The 25,761-nt window shown below is 35.3% G+C and overlaps 1 long non-coding RNA gene across 8 annotated transcripts in view; it reads right to left on the reverse strand.

Annotated features, from left to right (window-relative positions):
- LOC140621448 (uncharacterized) overlaps positions 1-25,761 on the reverse strand; it is a 179,459-nt gene that overhangs the window by 71,340 nt on the left and 82,358 nt on the right. For 2 of the 8 annotated variants that reach the window (XR_012021140.1, XR_012021139.1), the window contains one exon: positions 20,510-20,682. The exons of the other annotated variants lie outside the window; for them this stretch is intronic. This is a non-coding gene — a long non-coding RNA (uncharacterized lncRNA). Of the gene's footprint in view, positions 1-20,509; positions 20,683-25,761 lie in introns of those variants that run through there. 8 annotated transcript variants of the gene reach the window in all.

Here is a 25,761-nt window from a genome sequence, read left to right on the forward strand (position 1 = left end):
TTTCAAAATTTGATAGAGGAAAGAAAAAGGTAATTTCAAGTACATGACTTTATCTGAGTTTCAAATCTTCAAATATAAAATGAAATGCATATATTAAAGACCATTAGGAAACTATTCAACACTTTTTTTTTAGAGTTTGAACTTATTTTTAAAACCATGATAATAACAATACAGACATGGTCTCAAGTTTGTTTTAAATTGGAAGTAAGGGGATCCCTGGGTGGCTCAGCAGTTTAGCGCCTGCCTTTGGTCCAGGGCGCAATCCTGGAGTCTCGGGATCGAGTCCTGAGTCCAGCTCCTGGCATGGGGCCTGCTTCTCCCTCTGCCTGTGTCTCTGCCTCTTTCTCTCTCTCTATGTCTCATATTAAAACACATACTGGCACTTAACCCTTAGCTTTAAAAGTATAAAAGGAAGTATTTTAATCATTTTGGTTAATGCTATTATTACTAAGACTTTGTTTCTAGTGCCGTTTTGATTGGTGTTTTGGTAATAAAATAAAATTTAACAAAAATCTTAATACAGAGTATGTTGATGGATATTCAGGAAAAAAAAACAACACTGTAAAAGAGATTTAATTCCAAAAATGTATAAAATCATTTGGGGGAAATCCGAAATGTTCTATATGATCTGTTTGTCATGGAATTTAGGTTATGGGTTTTTCACATGTTTTTTTTTTTTTTTTTTTTTTTTTTATATAATTTTTAAACCTGTTTTATGTTAGTACACTCCAAGTTATATATAGGGTACCTACTAAACTCCTGATTAATCAGTGTTATTCTTTATCTAATCCTCATCTTCCCTCCCTTATGGAAAGCTGTATCTCAACGACATTTCCTAATTTTCTCAAACAATTTCTTAACATTCTTCTCAACTATCTTCATTTCTTACACTTCAAATGTCAGATATTTCAAAAACTGGATTAAATAAACTAATGTAATACTAAATATGGAACAGTTAAAATAGTTTGACACTGAATTTGCTATATGAAGTTTCTTTATGTAACGTGGACTCTCATAATTTTTTGTTCCCCTTTCTCTACCACAATTGAGAAAATTACACAATTGAGAAAATTACACAATTGAGAAAATTACACATTATGAACTATGTCGTCAGTTCATACCATTAGTTCTTTTCAACATCATATGTTTTCAGATGCTGTCATACAAAACAAAGTCTCTACATCTATACATCTCCCTATCTCTGAGAATTAAATCAGCTATCCTAGATCATATCAAATAATTGTCCAGCTATCTGAAAAAGATAAAATTCTTCCACAGAATAGCTAAGTCTGTGGTGTTAACATTAAAAATATTGATTCAATGAAATGGATACAACCATCAAGGAGAAATGAGAATAAGAGAGAAAACAAATTTTTGGAAAAGTGCTTCCAAAACTCATTAACAAAAAATAGAATAATATCAACAGAAAACGATCAGATTCTTAGAGACATGGTAAGGTCCAGGGATGCTTTATCAGGCTTACTATCTCGTGGTATAAGTGTATTTCATGACTTTCCACCTCCTTTGTCTTTTCAAAGTAACTTTTCATTCAGTAATTCCTCTCAAATAAATTACTTGAATTCAAACAAACAAACAAGAAAGCATGTATTAAGAGCTTATTATGACTTGAATGATGTTTGAGCAGTGCGCTTCATTCTTGCCCTCATGAAGTTTGCATTCTAGCATAAGAATATAAGGAATAACAATTAAAAAGACACATTAGCAAAATATATGCTATATTCAGAAATGAAAAAAATTAGATCAGAGTAAGGGAATACCCGGAGTGTGGGGTAAAGAGTTGCAATTTAAAACAAGATGAGCAGGAAAGCCTCACTGAGAAGGTACATTTTAAGTGAAGTCTTGAAAGATGGGGGAAAGGAAGCTCTGTGCATGTTGGAAGGAAGAGAATTTGGGAAAAACAAGCAAAAAAAAAAAAAAAAAACTTGGAGACAGGAGAATGTCTGATGTGTTCTACCAATAATAGCTATGAAGTTAATGTGGCAAGAAAAGGGAGTGTGAGGATAAGTAGGAAGACTCTTAGCAGTGAGGTCACGAGGGTAAATGAGAGGCAGGACATGCAGAGCCTCAGAGCCATCATGAGGTACACTGGCTTTTACTCTGAGAATAGGAGGCTATAGAGGGCTTTATGGAGAGAAATGACATGTTCTGTGCTAGGTTTTAATTTATTAATAAGGAAGAAGGTGGTTTACAGCATAGTATTTTGGATTCTTACACCAGTTCATTTGCTTGAAGTTTGATTAAATTTAGGTTAGTAGGGATTCCTGGGTGGCTCGGTGGTTGAGCATCTGCCTTTGGCTCAGGGCATGATCCTGGGATCCAGGATTGAGTCCCCCATGGAGCTTCCGGTGGGGAGCCTGCTTCTTCCTCTGCCTATGTCTCTGCCTCTCTCTCTGACTCTCATGAATGAATAAATAAATAAATCTTTAAAACAAATTAGATTAGTATATCTAGATGACCAAAATTTCTGAGGTCAGTGACAAGACCAAGTTTTTGGACCTAATATTTTGCATTAACTCTGCACCCTAGATAATGCTCACTGCATTGTGACTCAAAGTGTGATGAGTGGAACTTCAACCTTGGCAATAACTTTTCTAATAATAGAAAAGTAGAATTTCAGGTGCCACCCTAGACCTTCAAAATCAAATTCTGCTTTTTATCAAGATCCCCTGGGAATTCTTTTTGCACAGTACATTTTAGGAGTCCTGCTCTGAGATACTGCTACTCTTTGAAATTTCTTGGCAGGCATCTGGCTTGTCATGGAAAGACAATCGAGCTTATCACATCTCAAAAGCAGAGAACTGGTTCATTGAGACATCTCAACACTGTGCCATGCTCTTAGCCTCCCATAATACATTTTTAAAAAATTCTCTCATCATGCTTGAGCCAGCTGGTAATAATAGAATAAAATTGAAGTGAAATAAGTGAAACAAGTACTCATCCGGGAAACAAGATGCCTATCACCCAGGTCACCATATTCAGATTGCCATATTTAGCCAATAAAAATGCAGGGTGCCTAGTTACACTCAAATTTTAGATGAAGAGTAACTATGGTCTATTGTGAGCATATCTTAAATATTGCATAAGCCATGTTTGAAATACAAAAATTTTGTTGTTTATGTGAAATTCATATTTAACTAGCTTCCTATATTTTATGTGACAATTCTACTATAATCTTTTCTCCAGGCCTTTCTAATTTCTGTGAGTGATGTTCTTGGATCCTCCTTCACTTGGCTCAGGGTAGAAAAGCTGACGTGAGACAAGAGAATAATATACTTTGTGGGATATCAGCATCCTCCAACACACAATCGCACTGTTTACTTTCACTCCTTATTTCCTGGGGAGAGGTTTATGGATATGGCAAATAAAGGGCTATTTCTGTCAGCGCTCAGTGAGACCTGTAAGAGGGTAACTGACTCCAACTTCTGGCAACTTTTTTTTTTTTTTTTTTTGGAAAAAGGCATTTCAAGACCCTTACCCTTTGCATTGTGCCTTGGTTGCAATTTAATTGGACAATACCCACTCATATCCCATTGGACATCCTATTCTACATACAGTATCTCCCCATGCTGAAGCATTCATTATATTAGGAAATACCTCAGTCCCTAATTCAGACAGATAGCAGCTAATTCATTTCTGATATAATTTTTCCCCAAAGCCATAATTAATGACATTTCTATTCAGTAAGAAGACAAGTAAATATTATTCTTTTCCTTTGATTTTTCAGAGTATCTTCAAGCCTTGCCAAAACTTTCTCCTTAATTTTCCACATTACAGCCATTAATTTGTGTTGCTTCAGCCATAACCCAGAATCCTCGTCCAGCCAAATTCAGCCTGCTGCTAAATGTCTATAAAGTGCTTCCTTTCTAACCTCTCCAGAGCCAGCTTCTGCTACTCTGATCTGTCACACCCAGTGACGCCAAGAATCATCTTTTGAAAGTGTCATTTTGATAATGTCACTCCTTTTCTCAGACTCTGAAGTACATCAGGCCAGACTTTCAGGCAAAGGAGCATAACTTTGAACTATGATAAGCTCTGTAAATTGTATCTTCTGTACTGAAATAGCTTGCTGGTGTGCAATCTGAAAGTATCTTTTAATCAATTATTGGTCATTGAGAACCATTAGTATCCTCTCGTGAAAATCCATAACCAGCTTCATGAGGCACTCTAAGTAACTACTAAATGTGTCTTTACAAGGAAAGACTGAGTTACCCCTTCCAAAAAAAATTTTTTTTAAGATTTTATTTATCTATTCATGAGAGACACAGAGAGAGAGAGGCAGAGACACAGGCAGAGGGAGAAGCAGGCTTCCTGCAAGGAGCCTGATATAGGACTCGATCTCGGATCCTGGGATCAGGACCTGAGCCCAAAGGCAGGCACCCAACCGCCAAGCCACCCAGGCATCCCCCCAAATTGGTTTTAAACAGATATTTATACAATATGGTCACAGTGCAAGCATTTGTTCTTCAGCCACTCTCATAAAAAGTAAAAGATGATTCTGTCACTAACTGTAAGATCGTTTGTCATGTCCCTAAAACAATCTATCATCAGGGAATATTCCAGTAGTCTGTTTTCACTCTCATGAACAAGAATTAGGTGACTATTAACCAACTTCAGTTTGATGCATATAGTCAAGATATTTCATGGAGATTTATCCATAATAGCACTGCCTGGGTAAGAAAAATGTTTCTTTTAATATGGCTGTCACTTGCTACAATTACCTATTGTAGCAGATAGTTCATAGATAACATATGCAGAAACCAGTTCACCTACTGAGAACCCTGGAAGACTGGGGTATTCTATATAAGGCTTTCCAGGCAATAGAAGCTGACTAACTTATGTCCCAATTTGTGTTTAAGTGTAAGTGTATTAAGTGTGGGGGTTGCTATAAAATACGTTAGGCATATCCCTGCCTTATTACACTTAATGCATCAGACATAGTTTTGTGTTTTGTATTTTCATGACTTGAGCTTATAATTACCTGAATTATTACATTCAATGGAAACACATAAGTTACCACCAGGTTTATATAACAGATTTGTAAGACTGTGAGCCCCCTAACTAAAAGTTGGCAGACTGGCAAGAATTTATGTTGCTTGCAACAGCTTTTGTTTTTTTCCCAGTCTTCTGTATTTCTTTCAGCTTTTACTCATTTTGTTAGTATGTCTATCTCTGGAATTATTACCACTACACTTTTTTTTAATCTCACTGTTATACATATATATAAGATGAATAACAAATGACCCTAATGTTTGGCCTGGGGAGATATCTGGTAAGTCTGTACAATTATCGAATTAACAGCATTCTTGAATGGCTTTTTTCAGGTATGGAAAAAAAGCTGAACTGGGTAAGTAGAGGGAGTCTAAGAAGTCTAGTTGCTTCCTCTAAATTATATGAAGAATTTCTGGTTTCAATTGCAGCAGGTAAAGTCAGAGCTTAGATGTCATCACTTTTATCTTTATAATAAGAAAAAAAGCTAACAAATTATAAATCAACTACTTTTCTTGGATTCATCAGACTGCCAAACTGCCACTCAACAACCGAGATCTGCTTACCTGGAGCAGAAGCTGTTTATATGGCAGGAACACTTAAATCCTAATTTTGACAAATTGCTAGAGGCTGAGTGTGAACTAGTATGAGAATGAGAAAATCCTGGGGGCCTTAAGTGTTGGGGGAACTTCTACATATTCATAAGTCCTACCCCAGGAACCCCACCAGATTCTCATGGTAAAGAATAAAAAAAAAAAAAAAAGAAAAAAAAAAAAAGAAAAAGGAAAAAAACTTATTTTTCTAACAGGGATAGGGAAACCATTTAAAAATATATACCCAGATCATTCTCCATAACAAAACCCTACTTTGCAAGCAAAATTATATCAGAGCCTTATTCATTTGGAATTGAGTGAAGTTAGTAAGAACACAGGTAGAGGGACAGCACATAAGGCCTGTACTCTAGCAGATAAATTATTTTCCACAGGGTAATGGTTGACAAATCTCATACTGATTTATATGTATACTGGAAATGTAGACTCAAGTAAATGGATGGGGGATTTTGGGAGCCAGGCTTTTCAGTGTTGGAGTGGGAATTTATAGATAAAACAAAAGAAGTAGGCAAGAATGATCCATGTAGTAATGGATTAATGTTGGAGTCATAATTAAGAATTCATGTTTAGCTTAATATAGATATGGAGGGTAACATATAAAAATGTGTACAGGTAAGTGAATATACATAGGTTAGTATACATAGATATATTTTCTTACTGTGACAATGGAGAGGACCTAAAAGGAATAAATACCCACTAGCAATGATCATAACTAGTATCCAAGTCTTGGTTTTAATACTATGCTCCAACAAAAAGAAGCAGGCTCCTTGGAGAAATTGTTAATTCTAGGGCTCATGCAAGAAATATACAAGACGAACCTGGAACAACTTGTAGTGTTGGAAAATAAAGAAATGCTTAAAATAAAACAAACCAAAATAGCTACATAACACACACATATACGCAATAATAGGAGTATGACAAAGGAGCCCAGATCCAATTGAAAGAGCTCCCAGTGGCCTCAGGTGGCCAAAGCTGATACAATTTGAACAACAATAAAATAAATAAAGTAATAATATATTATAACCATAGGGTAACATAAATACCTATTAGCCCATAGTGATATGAATAAATAACTAAACAAATTAATAAATGAAGGAGAAAAGACAAATTTCCCATACAGAGGAATTCCAAATAATTTATATAGATAATCTGCCTTCAAGGAAGGAACATAACTCCTGACTTCACAATGGGGGCAGAACACAGTTAATTTCTTCCAGAGAGTGGGGATCCCTGGGTGGCTCAGTGTTTTAGCACCTGCCTTCAGCCCAGGGTGTGATCCTGGGATTCTGGGATCCTGGGTTCCTGGGGTCCTGGGGTCCTGGGATCTAGTTCTGCATCAGGCTCCCTACATGGAGCCTGCTTCTCCCTCTGCCTGTCTCTGCTCTCTCTCTCTCTGTGTGTCTCACGTGAATAAATAAATAAAATCTTTATTTTTTTTTTTCTTCCAGAGAGCACAGTATGGAAAAGGAGTGTGTGAAGTAAGTTTACAGTGGAGAATCCTGGCAAACACCACATCAGCTAGGTGATCAAGGTCAACATCAATAGTTGTATATCATGGTGATCTTATTTACCTTTGATACCATGTGAAGAAATGGCACTTTGCCTCTCTGATCTTCCTCCAGTAACTCACAACCGTAGTTTATCATGAGAAAAATAGCAGACAAATTTGAATGGTGGCACATCCTAAAAAATACTGACCAATGCTTCTTAGAACTATAAAGGCTCTAAAAACAAGGAAAGTTTGAGAAACTCTTCCAGTCAAAAGTAGCCAAAGGACACATGACTAAACTAAATTACATGTAATGTGATATCCTGGATGGAATTCTAAAACAGAGAAAGGACAGTGGGGAAAAAAAAAAAAAAAAGGAAATCTGAACTATGAGCTTTAATAGTATTGTAATAAAATTGGTTCACTAATCGTAACAAATGCACCATATTAAAGGTTTAACAATAAGGTAAACTGTTCTGTTTATGGAGATTCTATTTTTTTTTTATTTTCCTGCAAATCTAAAACTGTACTAAAAAATGAACCTATGCATATATTATGTATGCATACATAAATATATGTGTATTCATTTGTGTAAATGTGTATGTACCCAGGTGGATATTCTAGGGTCTGCTTGGTAGGATGAAAGGTTTATCAAACTTAATATGCTATTGCCGGAAGTCAATAGATGTCCTGAAAGAAAGAAGAAATATATAAAATGCTTTGGGAACAGATTAAAAAGGCCCTTGACTCCAATTGGATGGGGGTTGGGAGGTCAGAATATCAAAACTAAGATCTGATTACAGTCTGAGTAGAATTTCATCCCACAGAAGAACACAGAAGCACAACAGAAAGAACCATAAAAGGATGGTGGAGAGATGAGTTTTAGTTTGATGGAAGAAATTTGAAGGCTTTTCTGTTTGATTACTTTCCTACTGTCTTTGAATTAAGAATACGAATCATTGGCTGAGAATCAATAAGGATATCATAGGGCCAGAGGTTTAAAAAAGTAAAAAATGATTTAATAAGGCAACAGTGTTTCAAGGGAGTGGAGAAGATTATTAGGTAGAAGGAAAGGTGAGAAGAGTAACTGAGTTAAGGGAGCCAAAGAATGTGGAATGTTACAGTGGGATTCTGACACTAAATCCAACATTGTTGTTGTTTGTCCACACCAAGCAATTCTTAGACACCAGCTGGGTGTCCTATAGTGCAACTCAACTCTGATTCTACCTACATGGAGATAGTCACAGATCCCACCAGTTAAGGCCTCAAGCCCAAAAATTGGCCCCCTCATTCCCACTTCAAATGCCAATGGCAAGTCCAGATTGTCACCTATGCTCTTAACCAAATTGACAATAGATTGGAAGTTCCAAACACCCCTGCTTCGGGTTTAATTTGCCCAAGTTGCTCCCAGAACTTAGAAACATTTTACTTACTTGATTACCAGTTTATTATAAAAAGATATAACTCAGAGACAGCCAAATGGAAGAGATGCATTGGGCAAGGTATGGGGAAGGGGCTTAGAGCTTCCATGCCTCTCTCCCCAAATCTCCACATATTTATTAATCCAGAGGCCTCTGAATTCAGTCCTTTGGGTTTTTTAGAAGGGCTTCATTACACAGTGTGATTTGATTAGATCATTGGCTATTGGTGATTAAACTTAACTTCCAGCACGTATCTCCTCCTGGGGGGTGGGGAAAGGGGTGGGCCTGAAAGTTCTAATCCTCTAATTACAATGTGGCTCCACTGGTGACTAGCCCCAGTCCTTAGCTGGAGGGTGAGGAGTGTTCAAAGGTCACTCATTAGCATAACAAAAGACACCATTAAGACTCTTGTTGCGGGGAAATTCCAAGGAATTTAGGAGCTCTGTGCAGAAACAGGACTAAATACATATTTCTTCTGATAGATCACTTTATATATAAGTTTATTATTTCAGAGGTGTAACAGTTTGAGGGAAATGACAAAAATCTTAGTTTGTGGGCACAGAGGGTGTGGCTGAAGTACAGTGGAGAGGAAAATTGTATTCCAGTGGATGATTTACAGTGTCTGGATCACCTGAGGGGGGAAATAATGTCATTCAGATGATACAGGTGGTGAGATAAACAGGGAGACTGACCATGTATCTCTAAACCTGAAAGGGAGTTGTTAGGTTAGTAGCTAACACTGGGTGGAAGGAGGGTACAGGGTTGCAAAGCTGAACATAAGAATGAGAACAGATGGGACTTTCTGTAAGGATGGTAGAGTAATAGAAGTGGCAAGGGAAAACTGGAGGAACACTCCAATGTTCTCCCAATTTAAATTAGAAGAATTTGAGAGAATGTACATCTCTCATTATTGTAGAGGAAGAGAGAGATCCCAAGGGAAACCCAAAAGTTGGAGAAAATACCTTGGGGATGTAGATGTTTTGTGTTTGTGCTTGTGTTTGTGGTGGGGAGGAGTCTAGCTACCCATCTTTTTTGTCTACTTAAGTTTCACAAAGCATTAAGTTTAATTGTATGAAATATGCTTTAAAAATTGTAATGGAATACATTTTTATTAGTCTAGTATTTAATATTTCTGAAAAATAATAGGAAACTTGGGAACACATATTTTCTGTTTACCCTTAAAACATTGTTTTATTTCATAGAGTCAAATATGTATATAAGCTGCTTCTGCCATCTGTAAGATAAATTAATATAAAGTCATAATTTGATGGGCTTATAGTGTGATTAGATTATTTTTAAAACTCTCTTTTCGAAGATGGCCATGGGCTTTATTTCCAAGAAGTGCCAGTTGTCCAGTTACATTAAGGATGTCAGAGAAGGCAAACTCAGAGACCCATCATCAGAAAAGATTGCATTTTCCAATCTTACTCGTAATATATTCTGTGTGACTTTTAAAGTGATACTAAATTTTTTAGCAGCAGTGAACAAAGATCATCTGATTAAAAAATAAAAAAAAAGATGCCTTTGGGTAATTAGGAATTCAATGAATCTGTGCATGCCTACAGAGCTGGCAAGCCCTTTCTATTCTTGTTTTACCATACTTCATAGAAAAGTTCCCAAGATGTTTTAAGCTATTACCTTAGTTCTTGACTGGGTAAACTGGCATGTCAACTGGATTTAAAAATAAATCTTTCACACTCTCCTCTTTGACTTACATCTCCTTGTTTCTTAACCATTTTGACTTTTCTGGTGGTTAATAATTCTTCAAAGTTAAACCAGCTTGTCTTCATTGATTCTTTTCCCCATCGGATGCTCTTGTTTCTCTCCTGTGCTTTGGGTTGTTTCTGTGAACCATTATGGCCCTAAGGTGATCAACTTAAAAGGAAGGGGAAATGAATGTTTGAATTTTCTACTAAATAAAAATGAATTTGGCCTTTCTACTGTGCTGTGCCTGCCTTTTGTTTTCTATGGGGTTTTATTTTTTCACTTGGTCTTTACATCTTTTCTAGGTTTCAGTTTTCATTTTTTTCCCCCTCCTTTCTCCTCCTGTAAGTTTTATCTGTTCCAGGAAGAATTGTACAGTGATCTGACTGACATGCGTAGCTTTCCTTCACTGCAAAGCTGAGCTAGGTCAACCATTTATTTTATGTTTGTCTTTTTGCTTTCAATAGCTTGTAGCCAATGCAGCCTTGTTTGATTTGACAACTGCTTTCAGAAGTCTATCTAATAGAGAGCAATTTTACAAAATCAGCCCAGACCCCAGACTCTTGAGGGCTCCATGTTGTTGAATCCTATTCAGTCATTGAAGGAGTAGAACAATGAGGATTTTATAAACTGAAACTAAAAAATCAGGTATATGATATCTGAATATTTTTTAAAAATCAGTCCAGAAAGTCTGCCATCATTGCCAGAACAAAGAAACTATTTCTCTTTAATACATGCATATCAGGTTTCATTTTTAGTGAGTTATTTTTTTATGGCCATTAACTGTTAATTTTACCTAAGTTTACTCATATTAAAATGGCAGGGTGAAAGAAATTCTCAGGAGAGTTACAGTATGATTTGCTACTGTTTCTGTCAGTCTTAAAGATGATACTTAGTCTTGACTATATTATTGTTTTCTGTGAGTTTTATCATTTTCTCTATTCCCACCATATTTGAATATATAACATCATCACCTTTAACATAAATAGGTGCCACAAAGAGCTTGTTTTCTCAATTCTAATTTCTCTTCTCATTGCTAGACTACTTCTTAAAAAAAAGTACAATTTAAAAGAAATTTAACATAATTTTATTGCTAAAAAGCTGTGCTTTAATTTGTATTTTCCAGGGACGCCTGGGTGGCTTAGCAGTTGAGCTGCTGCCTTCTGTTCAGGGCGTGATCCTGGACCCCAGGATTGAGTCCCACATCCGGCTTCCTGCAGGGAGCCTGCTTCTCCCTCTGCCTGTGTCTCTGCCTCTCTACTCTGTGTCTCTCATGAATAAATAAATAAAATCTTTAAAAAAAAATCATATTTTCCATCCCACTCAATGCACTACATGTTTACTTTTAAAATCTTTTCTAAACTGACTTCATCTTACCTATCCAAAGAAATTACTTTTTTAAAAGATTTTTAGTTATTTATTTATTTATTCATGAGAGACACAGAGAGAGAGAGAAAAAAAGAGAGAGAGAGAGAGAGAGGCAGAGACAAAGGCAGAGGAGAAGCAGGCTCCAAGCAGGGAGCCCAACGTGAGACTCTATCCCACGTCTCCAGGATCAAACCCTTGGCCCAAGGCAGGCGCTAAACCACTGAGCCACCTGGGCTGCCCTCAAACATTTACTTTTTTATTCATATCAGCTGAATATGATGCTTGTTCTAGAAAGCAAAGTCCTCATTTTTTTCTCAGTCATTTTGATTTTTGCAATCATGAATGCTTCTCCTTTTACCTGTGAGTTTCTCCATCCAATATTCTGCCTATCTGAATCCTATATATCTCCAAGCCTCCCAGAAAATCTCTGTGAGGTCCTTCCCACTTTATTTTTTATTGATCTTAACCTCCCTGAATACCTAGCTGTAATAATTGAACCATAATATTTAGCAAATATATTTCAGTACATTCTGCTCTTGTATACTATGTATTCTGTTCTGTTCTTGTATACTGTATCTACTATTATATTCTTTGATCTTGGATCCACAATTATAACTTATGCTTCTTGGCATAATAGTCCTATGTCTTAATTTTTTTGGGTATAGGTTTGTTGTATATGTTCTACAGATCCTGCTGAAAGTGAAATATATACCAATTATAATATACTCTATTTCTTTAAAGATATGCTTCCCTATATATTATTTCAATCACTGTTCACAGATTCTGGGACACATAAATATTACTAGTCCCATTTGACAACTTAGAAGATGGTGTCTAAAAGAAGTTGAGAGAACTGTCCAAAGCCCAGGGTTAATAACTTGACCAGTAACTAAGTACTCAAATTCTAAGTAATTGGAAAAAGAAAGGCCATTGTGTCCATTGGAACAAAAATAAATAAGCCATGGTTAGTTTTACTTAGGACATCATTTTAGGCACTTTAATCATTAATATTAACATCTTAGAAATTCAAATGTATCAAGTATAAAGCATATCATCCCTTTTCCTCTGTCACCTCTGGTAATGCAGACTCGGAAGCCCTTTTTCCCTCTTTGTGTTTTGCAATATCTGGCTTAATAAAATGGAATGACTAATGTGAAATATTAAAGAAAGACAGCCTCCCAGTAAGACTTGAACATTTCATGTTCTCCAGTCCTCTGATAACAGGGAATTTTAGCCCTCAGTATAAGAAGTGGGAATATACCAAGTGGCAACATCTCAGCATCAGTGAGCAAACTAGTGATGAAGCTTATAAGGAAATTTGAAGAGCTGTTCAGCTGACACAGAGTTCAATGGGAGCTTGACACTGAACTGAAAAGGTATGTGTATCAACTCAGCTGGAGTGAGTTGTGTGGGAAGAGCTTTTGATAGCCTCCTACTCCCTTAGGGAATGACATAGGGATTATCCATTTTTACAGCATAAAGCTACAAAAGCAGATTTCCTTCCCCTGTAACATCTGACTAAATCAAGTATACAATAGAGTTTCTGGAGAATAACTGTAAATGCTATGGGAATGCTTAAGTTTGGAAGACATGGCCTCAACAGTTTTTCTCAGTTCCTCAGAGTCTTTTTCTTATTTGCTCTTTATAGGATATGTTTTTAACAACAGTATACTGCATTTGTCCCTAGGTTCATGGTCTATAAAATGCATTCATATGCAGTGTTCTTTGTGAGGTAGGTAGGGCAGAGATTATTTGCCATGTTTTATATACACATAGAGGGATTGAATTTGTTCCAGGGTCACAAAGATACAATTTAACCTGTATCTTCTGGTTTCTAAATCCAAAATCCAATAATTTTGCCCCCATAAAGGGAATGTTTCTGATGAAACCCTGCCACTAACTTTTGCCCAGGCAAAATTCTGGCTTGAATACAATAAAAGTACTTTAAAATTTCACTTACTGGGAATTCATTTTGATGAAAATCCCATTGTGTCACTAAATTGAATGTGAAAATATGCCTAGAAACTCAATAATTGATCACTGAAATTTTAAAAATCTGTATAAAACAGAATTCAAAGTTAGGTAAAAGAGTTGAAATGTCTAATTAGTGGACTTACTTAGGTTTAATGTTGGAAGGCCAGAAATAGAGAGGAAATACTCCTCACAGAGTCCATAAAATATTACCTATCCTTTCAAAAAAGTATGTGAATATATTAGAAAAAAAATAAAAAAGGAGAATCAGAGGAAATTACCTTACTTTGACAGGTAAGAAGAAACCCAATGATAGCCAGCAATAAAGCTTTTAATGTTAGAAGAAACCTGTTACCTGGAGCATGGAATGAGAATCAGGCTGAAATGAGAAAGTATCTCCTAGAAAAATTGGAAGAATTCAAATCAGAACATTCTCCTGTCATGTGCCCTGAGGGTAATTAAGGAAATGTCAGATGTCATTGATGAACCATTTGCCATTATCTTGAGGAAATCATGCAGGACAAGGCATCCCAAAGGATTAGAGAAAGGAAAATGCTGTGGCCATTTTTATTTTTCTTTAATGACTTTGTTTATGTATTGGTCAGCTGAAAATCCAGTCTAGAATAAATCATTAATCCTGAAGAGTCCCAGTTAAATTTTCCTGGAAAACTATATATATAATATGCCTAACTTAATAGCTAGACAACAGCAAAATTGTGTTGATATTCTGTGAAAAACAAATGTCTCCTAGAGTAATTTTTTAAAACAACTTAAGAGATGCTTATATCTGCAATGAGTATTCTCAAGAGGAATAGAATATGCCACCTCAAAATATGCCATTTTTGTTATTATTATTTTAAGATTTTATTTATTTATTCATGAGATACACAAAGAGAGGAAGAGACACAGGTAGAGGGAGTAGCAGGCTCCATGCAGGGAACCCAATGCAGGACTCGATCCCAGGATCCCAGGATCATGCCCTGAGTGGAAGGTAGATGCTCAACGACTGAGCCACTCAGGTGTCCTGCCATTTTGATTATTTTGAGTTAATGTTACTTAAGAAACAACCAGGGCAAGGACACTTTGATCCTTCTTTGTTTCTCTGAAAGCAGGAAATGAACCTCCCATGTGAAAGTACCCTCCTTGTGCCACAACGATAGAAAGTACCTTTTTCATTAGAGATAGGAAATTTTAGAGCCAAGAAGGCTGTTACAAACCTTGTTACTTCTTTACTTATTTACTTCCCTAACCCCAAACCCTTATCAATTCTTATTGTCTTATCAATTCTTCACAAATTTATTGTTTCTTTGTCTAAAGACATGAAAGATGCCTGCTATGATCATTTCTTTGAGTCTCATATTTCTATGGGTTTATGTATATATGAAATTAAATTGTTTTTTTCTCCTGTAAATCTGTTTTATATCAACTTAATTATTAGGTCAGCCAAAGAAACTAGAAGAGAAGAAGGGGAAAGTTTTCCTCCCCTACAACTCTATCAAATAATTGGAGCTTTAAAATAAAATATATAAAATACATCAAAAGGTTTTATGCATTGATTAATGAACAGATAATTCTTACATCATGAGGAATATTTTAAAAACACTTAAAGGTAACACATGTTTTAGTTACAAATTATATCAACTAAAAACCAATTGAAAAACCAATTGAAAATAATATTAAATTACAAATAAATTAAAAAGAATGTCCAAATGTTAATGCTGCAATAATTAAAATAAATTTATAAAAGCTGCTAGAAATAACTAAATGTATTTCTTTCCTTTTTAAAGAAGATTTTATTTACTTATTTGAGAGAGAAAGAGAGAGAGAGTCCAAGTGCACAAGCAGGGCAGAGGGGTAGAGAGAGGGAGAAGCAGACTCCCTGCTGAGCAGGGAGCCCAACACAGGGATTGATCCTAGGACTCCAGGGTCATGACCTAAGCCAAAGGCAGACGCTTAACCAACTGAGCCACCCAGGTGCCCCAACTAAATTCATCTCTATAAGAGCAATTAAAATGAAACATGATCTATGAATCCTTTATATTATCTAAGTATGTGTATATAGATGCACGTAAAGATTACAGTAATATAAATGTGTAATGTCTTCATGTGCATTAAAGACTGTAGCAAAAATAATATGGTCTTAGGAAATTCATATCATACAAAATAAACTCTTAAAAATGTATATAGAGTCAAACTAAATCTAGAATGCAAAGTTACATCCAGACAATACTGATGGAATCAGTTAAAGGGAGTACAAGTATAGCTTACATTTCTAAATTAAAAAAAAAAAACAGTTTATTTACTGTAATTATGATTTTTGTCATTCAATAAAAAAATATACGTAAAAGAAGGTTTTACTGAACCTACCACGTACTCAATAAATTGAAGGTTTTACCGAACATACCACCTACTCAATAAATTGTGATCTTTGTTATCATTCATTTTCCTTTATAACTGTCATATAACATAGAGAAGAGCAAAGTAATAAGTTTAACTGAATTCTACAAGTTTGCTTGTGTTTTCAGTAACTTTCATATTAACTTTTATTTCCAGTTGTGCTTATTTTATTAACCGGTTTTTGTCCTAGCTTCTAAATCTGCTCACTAAAAATAGGACATTTGATGATGAATTATGATGCATTCTTTGCCTCTTAGATGTTCTGACATGTACTCCTAAGCTTCCTTCATAAACAGAGAACCATATACCTATCACATTCAATCTTGCACTTAAAATATGAGGATCACATTTTAGAATCTTTTAGATTTCCACAGTGTTTTAGTCTCTTTCTTGAAAGGCTATGAGAATTTCTGTATTGCTAATCAGAGATCAATATGTAAACCTGTGCCTTATTACAATAAAGATGTTAATTACTGATGATCAAACTCTGGAAAATATCTTTGGCCTCCATCTTTTCTTCCTACTAGATCTGCATATACTGACTCTAGTGGTTAGACTAATTAATGGGCCTTAGGGCTGAATTTCGATAGTTACCAGTAGTTAAGCATCATCCCAAGGTGGGATATTGTGTAGTCCCCAAAAGTAAACATTCTTTATTTATGTTCATTCAATAAAAATATCTGGATGATTTGAACAAAGGAATTGCCAATATGCTCACTCAATTCACAGGCAATAGTAAGGTGTTAGATAGATACTATTGCTAAGTGTAATAAGGAAATCTACATTGCCTTTTAAGATTTAGTCAACTGTCCAAAAGAAATAATAACATCCAGCAGGGATAAATGCAAGGACATACACTTAAAAATAACATATAGTATTGCCTAGAAGAATCCTGGTAGAGCTTAAGTACAGATTAAAGAAAGAAATTGTCAAAGCTGATTACAAATTATATCCAATGTAGTATTTTTTTATAACTAGGAAACAAAATAAAAATTCAGACAATCAGAGAGTAAAATAAATAGCAGTGTAATTTGACTAAAGATTAATACAATTTTGTCATTGTCACTTTACATAATTTTAGTAGTCAAAAATAAAACATTAGAGATAAGGATGAAATCAAATTACGAACTACCCCATTTCCTTTATCCTTTCACCACCATACTTTAGCTCTATTATGAATTTGGTTTGTGAAGTCTCTGCTCTGTAAAGTGTATTACACCCATATGCACATGCAAAAACCTCAAAATAATTTATACCACTCTGTTTTATACACATATTTCATAATTTTTATCATACTGTACATATCTTTCTGAAAGTTTCTTTTCACTCATGTTATGATTTTGACATTTATCTGTATTATTCATATAAATATAATACATTCTAACAGCAATATTGCTCTATGTATAAGCCCCATTTTTCCTAACCTTTTCTATGTTGCTTAAGATTTTTTCCCAAGTTTTCTTCATTACAAAACTATTGAAAGAAGGGTCATTGGGATGCCTGGGAGGCTCAGCGGTTGAGCCCCTGCTTTTGGCTCAGGGGTGATCCCGGAGACCCTGGATCGAGTCCCACATCGAGCTTCCTGCATGGAGCCTGCTTCTCCCTCTGCCTGTGTCTCTGCCTCTCTCTCTGTCTCTCATGAATAAGTAAATAAAATCTTTTTTAAGAAGAAGTGTTAGGGGATCCCTGGGTGGCACAGCGGTTTGGTGCCTGCCTTTGGCCCAGGGCGTGATCCTGGAGACCCGGGATCGAATCCCACGTTGGGCTCCCAGAGCATGGAGCCTGCTTCTCCCTCTGCCTGTGTCTCTGCCTCTCTCTCTCTCAATCTGTGTGACTATCATAAATAAAAAAATAAATAAAAAATAAAAGAAATAAATAAAAAGAAGTGCTATTATTCTCTTATGTATATGTGCATAATTCCTCTAGAAAAGATATCTAGAAGACATCTTTATGGATCTCCAGAATATGAGTATCTCTACTAGCAATTATTTTTCTCCACATTCATTTTAATGTTTTATACATATTTATAAGTAAATTTTTATATAACATAGTTTATATAATAGCATTTGATTTGCCTTATTTTAGTAATATATTCTTATTAGAACATTAGTTTTAATATTGATCATATTTCAAGATAGACATAGAAAATGAAAGAATCCAGATAAAAAGTAACATAGGTGGTTAATTTTTATTACTAAATAGGTTTTAAAAGCATAATGTGTTCATGCTGGAATATGTAATATAAATATTTTATTAGACATGCTAAGTTTTAGGGCATATATTTAGTTATATCATTTCACGTTCATGAACAAAAGAGGCAAAAGACCTGCATTAAAAGTGGAATTGGAATTTGCTTCTACTTGAGATATAGAAAGCTAACAAGAGCATTGCCCCCACCCTTATTATAAGGAAAAGCCAGATAAGATATAAAATCATAACATTTTTTAATTAAGTAGTATTAACTCAAGGAAGGCTAGCTCTTCATAGGAAAAACAGAACATAAATGTTGAGCCATCTGTAGAAAAGTATGGGAGGCAGAGCCTCTGGTTGCCACATAGAATACGAATAATTCAGTTAAAAATTTAACATACAGTTAAATATCAAGTATATGCTAAGCATGAAAGCATGAAGAGCTTAAGCCAAGGTAGAGTTTGTGTTGGCATGCACGTTTTTCTCCTCTATCAGGGACTCATGAAAAACACTGAGGAAGGGAGGAAAATTGGAGTCTACTTTGTGGTTCTGGCTTGAGGGAGGGGACCAATTATTGAGATACAGGAAAGGCTTAAAAAAGGACACAGACCTTTCTCTTGTAAAAAGCAGAAACCTTAAAGATGGGGGCGGTCCACTTTTTTCACCCTGGGAGCACAATTGAAGACTTATCACTGGGAGAAGAATAAAAAGAAAACAAATAAAAAAGGTCTGCATTTAAGTGGTGCCTGCGTGGCCCAATCTGAGAAGCAACCAACTCTTGATTTCAGCTCAGTTCATGGTCTTATGGTAATGATCTCAGGATTGTGAGATTCAGCCCCATATAGGGCTCCACACAAAGTATGGAGCCAGTTTAAGATTCTCTCCCTCTTCTACCCTCTCTCTCTAAAAACAAACAAAACCAACCAAAACCAAAACAAATAAAATAACCATCTACATTTGGGACAGTAGTAGGGACAGGAAACAATTATGGCTTAAGAATTCTATATTGGGTCTGTTTCTTTTTGCTTCTGTAAGAAATTAACACAAACTTTGCATTTTAAGCAATACAAATCAATCTGATTACATATGTGTAGGTCAGAATTCCTATATATATCTCACTGAACAAGGGCTGTGTATATTTTGGAGGATATAGGATAATTTATTTCCTTGTCTTTACAGCTTTTAGAAGCCAACCATATCCCTTGGCTCTTTTCCCTTTCCTCCATCTTCAGAGAAAACATGTCAAATCTCTCTGACCCTCCATCAGTTTTCATATCTCTGACCATAGCCAGGAAAAGCTCTTCACTTTAAAGACTCATGAAAGCAAGTTAGATCCACCTAGATAATCTCTCCATTGTATTTGTATAGTCCTTCTTAACATTTAAGTTAACATAGTCACAGTTCTAGGGACTAAGACATGGACATCATCTTATCAGCTAGGGCTGCCATAAAAAATACATAGACTAGGTCACTTAAACAACAAAAATCTATTTTCTCACAGTTTCAGAGCCTTGAAGTCTGGGACCAGCCTGGTCAAGTTCTGTTGAGACTCCCTTTTTGGCTAGTAGAAGACCATCTTTTTGCTGTGCCCTCAACTGGTGTAAAAGAGAGAAACCTCTCTCTCTCTTCCTGTTCTTACAAGGTCACAGTATTACCAGATTGCATCCTTAATATCCCATCTCCAGATACTGGCACATTGGGGGTTAGGGCTTCAGCATATCCAAAATAGTTGGGCAGACAATTTGGTCCCTAGAAGACATCTCCGGATGGTCTTTTTCTATTTACTATATACAGTTGACTCTTGAACAACACAGGGGTTTAGGGTATGGATCCCCTGCACTGTCAAAAATAAATATATAACTTTTGACTCCCTCAAAACTTAACTGCTTATAGCCTACTATTGACAAGAAGCCTTACTGATTAAGAAAATAGTGAAGAAGGGGTACCTGGGTGGCTCAGTCAGTTAAGCATCTGACTCTTGACTTCAGCTCAAGTCATGATCTCAGGGTCATGAAGTTGAGTCCCACATTTGGCTCCCCACTCAGTGGGGAGTCTGCTTCTCTCTCTCTCCCTCTGCCCTTCCCCAACTCTCTAAAATAAATAGAATATTTTTTAAAGAAAATCATAAAGAAGAAAAAATACATTTATGGTACCATACTATAAAAAATCCACATGTAAATAGACTTGCACAGTACAAACCCACATTTTCAAGGGTTACTCTATACAAATACCATTAGTAATCTTGCATAGCTGGCAGAGGAGATGGAATTCCCTTGCACAAGTCCCCAAAATTTACAAGGCAGATTTTTTTTTTTAAAGAATAATGTCAAACAACATTAGAGTTTATTTATTCATGAAAGACACACACACAGAGAGGCAGAGACACAGGCAGAGGGAGAAGCAGGCTCCATTCAGGGTACCCGAAGTGAGACTCAATCCTGGGACTCCAGGATCAGGCCCTGGGCTGAAGTCAAGTGCTAAACTGCTGAGTCACCCAGGTGTCCCACAAGGCAGATTTTGATGCCTGTAAGGAGAAGGAACAGGATTATTTAGAAAATCCCACCTTGAAATGCACCCAAACATGTCTTGCCTAACTGGGACAAACTATGACATCAGATGACCACCCTGCTTGACCATCAAGCTAGTAAGCATGAAATAAGCATCAACAAAAATGTACCACTGGGATAGGGGCAAGTACATGGAGAAAGGGACCCTTATTGGCACAGGTGCTCAAGAAAGGCTAAAGTTGAGGGTAGAATGGAAACATTGATTAAAACTCACAGTCAAAACAGCATTCATCCTAGGTCAAACAAAGCTAAAGGAATTTGAAGCTCTTGGGCATTAATAAGTAGAGCAACAGAAAAATTCAAACTCAGCTTAAATCCTGAGTAGATTGACATAACCTCCTTCAATAAGCTTAGCAAAAGACATATGTCCATGTCTAGATAGAAATATTCTTTACCTTAGTCTCTGCCATTCTATGCATGCTTTGGGACATTTGATGAAAAAAAAAAATCAAGGCAATGAAACACAAAGAAAAGCAATAAAATACAATCCACTGTCAATATATAAAGGAATAAATAGGAACAGATTGAAATAACCCAGATATTAGAATTAAGAGAGAATTTAAATACCATTGTCATCACTTTCATCATATAATCATTACCATAACTGATTCATCGGCTAAAATTCCAGTGGAAATTATGGTAACATGCATGATCAGATTAGCCATTTCAGCAGAGAGATGGTAACTGAGTCGAAGAGTTGCTAGAAACAAAATAAACAGTAAAGAAATGAAGAATTCCTTTAAAGTGTTCATTAGTAGTATCAATACAAGTGAGGAGAAAAGTAGTGAACCTTAAGGTAGTTCAATAGAAATCACCCAAGTGAAAAAAAAAAAAAAAAGATGAAAAACATCAAATGATGTTTTTGGAATGGAATCCTACAAGGTGAAAACTGAGAAAGAACAGTACAAAAAGTAATACTTGAAGAGATTATGTCTGAGAATGTCCTAAATTAATGAAAGGCATCAGAGAATTATATTTTGGAGAAGTACCAAAACAAACAGCACACATCCAAATACATCATGCTCAAATGAAAAGCAAAAATAAATAGAAAATTATGAAGGCAGGTAAGAAAATAAGATATTCCTTGCAAAGAAATAATGATGAGAATTCTAGCAGATATCTCATGAAATTAGAGACAATGGAGTGACATTTATAAAATATAGAAAGGACAAAAAATATACTCTGGGATCAATTCTAATTGTGTGGATTCTTTCCCCACATCAAGCTATTCTCCAACACAAGCTGGGTGCCCTATAATTCAACTAAATTCCAGCACTATCTACTGAGAGCATCAGATCCCACAGGCTAGGGGTTAGCCCCACAAGACTGTTTTCTCCTCTATTCCCTCCAATACTTGAGACCTCATAGCAAGTTCAGGTTGTTACCTGTGCTTCTGACCACTGACTATAAACTGGAAGATCCAATGACCCCCTTCATGGTTCCAGTTAATTTGCTAGAGTGTCTCATGGTGTTCAAAGAAACAGTTTATTTAATAGCTTGTTGGTTTATTATAAAATAAAATAACTCAGGAATAATAGCCAGATGGAAGATATGCATAGGGCAATATATAGGGAAGGGGCTTGAAGCTTCCAGGCCTTCTCTCAGCATGATACTCTCCCCAAATTTCCACATGTTCACCAACCCAGAAGCTCTCTCAACCAAGTCCTTTTGTGTTTTTACAGAGGCCTCATTCTGTAGGCATGATTGATTAAATCATTGGCCATTGGTAATTGTTTCAACCTCCAGCCCCTCTTCCTTCCCTAGAGGGCATTGAGAAAATTCCAAATCTTCAATTACATGGTTGGTGCCCTGGACACTAGTGCTCCTGCTAAGATAGGTTCCAAAAGTCACCTCATTAACATAAACTAAGATTGAAAGGCAATTGTTAAGAATATCGAGACATCTTTATGGCTTTTATCACTTAAGGAATTCTGAGAGTTTTAGGAGCTCTGTGCCAGGACTTGGGAGGAAGACCAAATATATGTTTCTAATAATAAATCACATCATGTCTATCAATCCCTGAAATCATTGATCTGAGGCTTTTCTTCTTTTATAATATAGTTCTCTTAAAGTACTGCTTTAATAACTTTCCACATAGTTTGATATGATGAATTATGGTTCCCATTTAGTACAAATACTTTGTAATTTTCATTTTAATTTCATCTTTGTCATTTAGAAGTGTGCTATTTGGTTTCCAAATATTTGGAAATTTTCCAGATGTAATTATATTATGGAATTCCTATTTAATTTCATTGTAACCCAATGAGAGCATACTTTGTGAAATGAGTAATATTAAATTTATTTTGTCCTTTTACATCCCAGAATATTGTCTATCTTTATAAATGTTCTTCGGTGTAGTTGAAAAGAAAATATATTCTTTTGTTTTTAAATTAAGTATTCTATAAATTTCATTTAGGTTTAAGTCAATTGATAAGTCCTCTAAACCCAGATAGATTTTCTCTTTACTTTTTCTATCTATTATTCAAAGGAATAGACAACTTCCTAGCTATAATTGTGGATATGTCTATTTCTTCTTGAGTCTATTTTGAAAATCTGTTAATAAGTAACATATTTTTTAGAATTGCTATGTGCACCTGATGTATTTACCCCTTTAAGATTATGAACTGAAACCCTTAATTATTAGTAATATACTACTTTATCTGAAATCTACTTTGCCTGATGTTAATATAGCCATCTTAGCTTCTTTTGATTAGTGTTAGTGCTTTATACTATTTTACACCCTTTTACTTTTAATGTATTTGTTCTTCATACTTAGAAACCATTTCTTATTGACAATACACAGTTATCTTTTTTTTTTATTCTGAATCTCAGCTTTTAAATTGGGGTGGCTGGATCATCTATATATAATTATTGCTGTAGTTGAATTAAAATTAAAATCATGTATTCTTTGTTCCTTTTTCCACTTTTCCTACGTTTTTAATATTAATTGGATTATTTTTCTCATTGTTCCATTTCATCTTCTTTATTGTTTGTTTTATTTTTTAGTCTTTGCTTTAGATTTCAAAGCATACATTATTAACGTACCACAGACCATCCTTAAAAAAGTTCATGTGACTACACATATAGTTTAAAATCCTTACAAAATTGTTTTCCATTTTTTACTTTCTGACCTTTGTATAACTATTACTGTATATTTTATTTCTATGTATGTTAAATAATCAAAAGCACTTTACTAACATTTTTTATTTACATGGTCAATTATCCTTTTACAAGATATTTTTTACAGTAGCCCCATGGCATTTCTGGTGCTAATTATTCTTTGTGTAGATTCGGATTTCTGAGTGTATTGGCCTTTTTCTGCCTTAAAGGATTATCTTTCACAATTTTGGTATGGCAGGTCAGCTAGTGATCAATTCTTTCAACTTTTATATGTCTGTAAAGCATTTATTCCATCTATATTTTTTTCAGGGTGTTTGCACTATAAATAGAATTCTAACATCATTCTTTTTTCTTTCAGTTCTTTAATGATGTTGTCTCATAGTCTTTTTGCATTGCTTTTGGTGATAAAACATTGCCATCATTCTTTATCTTTGTTCTTCTTTATACAATTTATATTTTTCCCTGTGGACTAATTTTATGATTTTGTATTAATCTTTGGGTTTAAGCAATTTGATTATGACATGCCTCTGTTGCCTTTTTATTTTTATTTTTCTTATGTTTCTTATACCTGGAGTTCATTGAGCTACTTGACACTGAGGAATTATAGTTTTTATAAAATTTGGGTAATTTTCTGCCATTATTTCTTTCTTCTATTTTCATAATATAAGTAAATTTACTTATATTCAGGTGTTTGAAGTTATACATAAACACTGCTATTCTATTTTTGCAGTATTTTTTTTCAGAATTTTACTTAAAACAGTTTGTACTTCTGTGTCTTTAAGAATTTATTTTTATTTATTCATGAAAGACAGAGAGGAGAGAGAGAGAGAGAGAGGGAGAGGGAGAGAGGCAGAGATACAGGCAGAGGGAGAAGCAGGCTTCATGCAGGGAGTCCGACGTAGGACTTGATCCCGGGTCTTCAGGATCAGGCCCTGGGCTGAAGGCAGCACTAAACCGCTGCGCCACCCGGGCTGCCCTTATTTTGTTTTTTAGTCACTAAACAGGATACTGTATATTACATATAAGATATATTTTCGATCTTTGTTAAGTTGAATCTGATTTATGTGTATGTACTATATTATACATATTATGATATATACATATATTTGATATAGAATATAAATGTATATAATGTGCTCTGGTCTATTTTTAATCAGCTCAAACTTTTCTCACCTTCTTATTTGAAATATAATCCCATTAACTATGTTAATGTTTGTCTATTTATTCTATTTTTTGTGCCCTTCTGGGTCTTTTTTCACTGAGGTTTTTTTCATTATGAGTGTAATCTCTTGCTTCTTGTCTGACCCAATATTTTTTTATTGACTATCAGACATTGTAATTTTTGTCTTGTTGGGGAACAAGTACTGCTGTAGTCGTATAAATACATTATATATATATGTACACACACACACACACACACACACACATATATACACATAAAAATAAATGAGAATTTTTGGATTCCTATAAATCTCCTTGAGCTTTATTTTGGAATGCAATTAGGTTTGATATTTTTGAAGCTTTCTTTTATATTTTATTAGACTGAAGTGAAAGAGCTTTATTCTAAGGTTCTTATTCTAAGGTTTACTTTGCTCTACCGCATAGGCAGTACCTCTAAGTATTCAGTGCCCTGTGAATCGTGAGAATAGTGAGCACAGGAACTATTCCTGGTCCTGTGTGAGCCAGGTGATTGTTCCATCTGTTTCTTTTGGGTGGTTATTTCCCTGGGATTGGGTTCTGTTCCTACCTGCTTGTGGTGATATTATTTATCCGAACAGTTAAAGACGTCTCTTGAGATCTTCAGAACTCTTTTCTGGAGCAATCTCCCCTTCTCTCTGGTTCTCTGCCTTGAAAACTTCATCTGTGTATCCTTCCTATATTTTTCTGTTCCATTCCCTCAACACATAAATCCTGAC

The sequence above is a fragment of the Canis lupus genome, chromosome 30, assembly GCF_048164855.1.
Source record: "Canis lupus baileyi chromosome 30, mCanLup2.hap1, whole genome shotgun sequence".
Taxonomy (NCBI): Eukaryota; Metazoa; Chordata; class Mammalia; order Carnivora; family Canidae; genus Canis; species Canis lupus.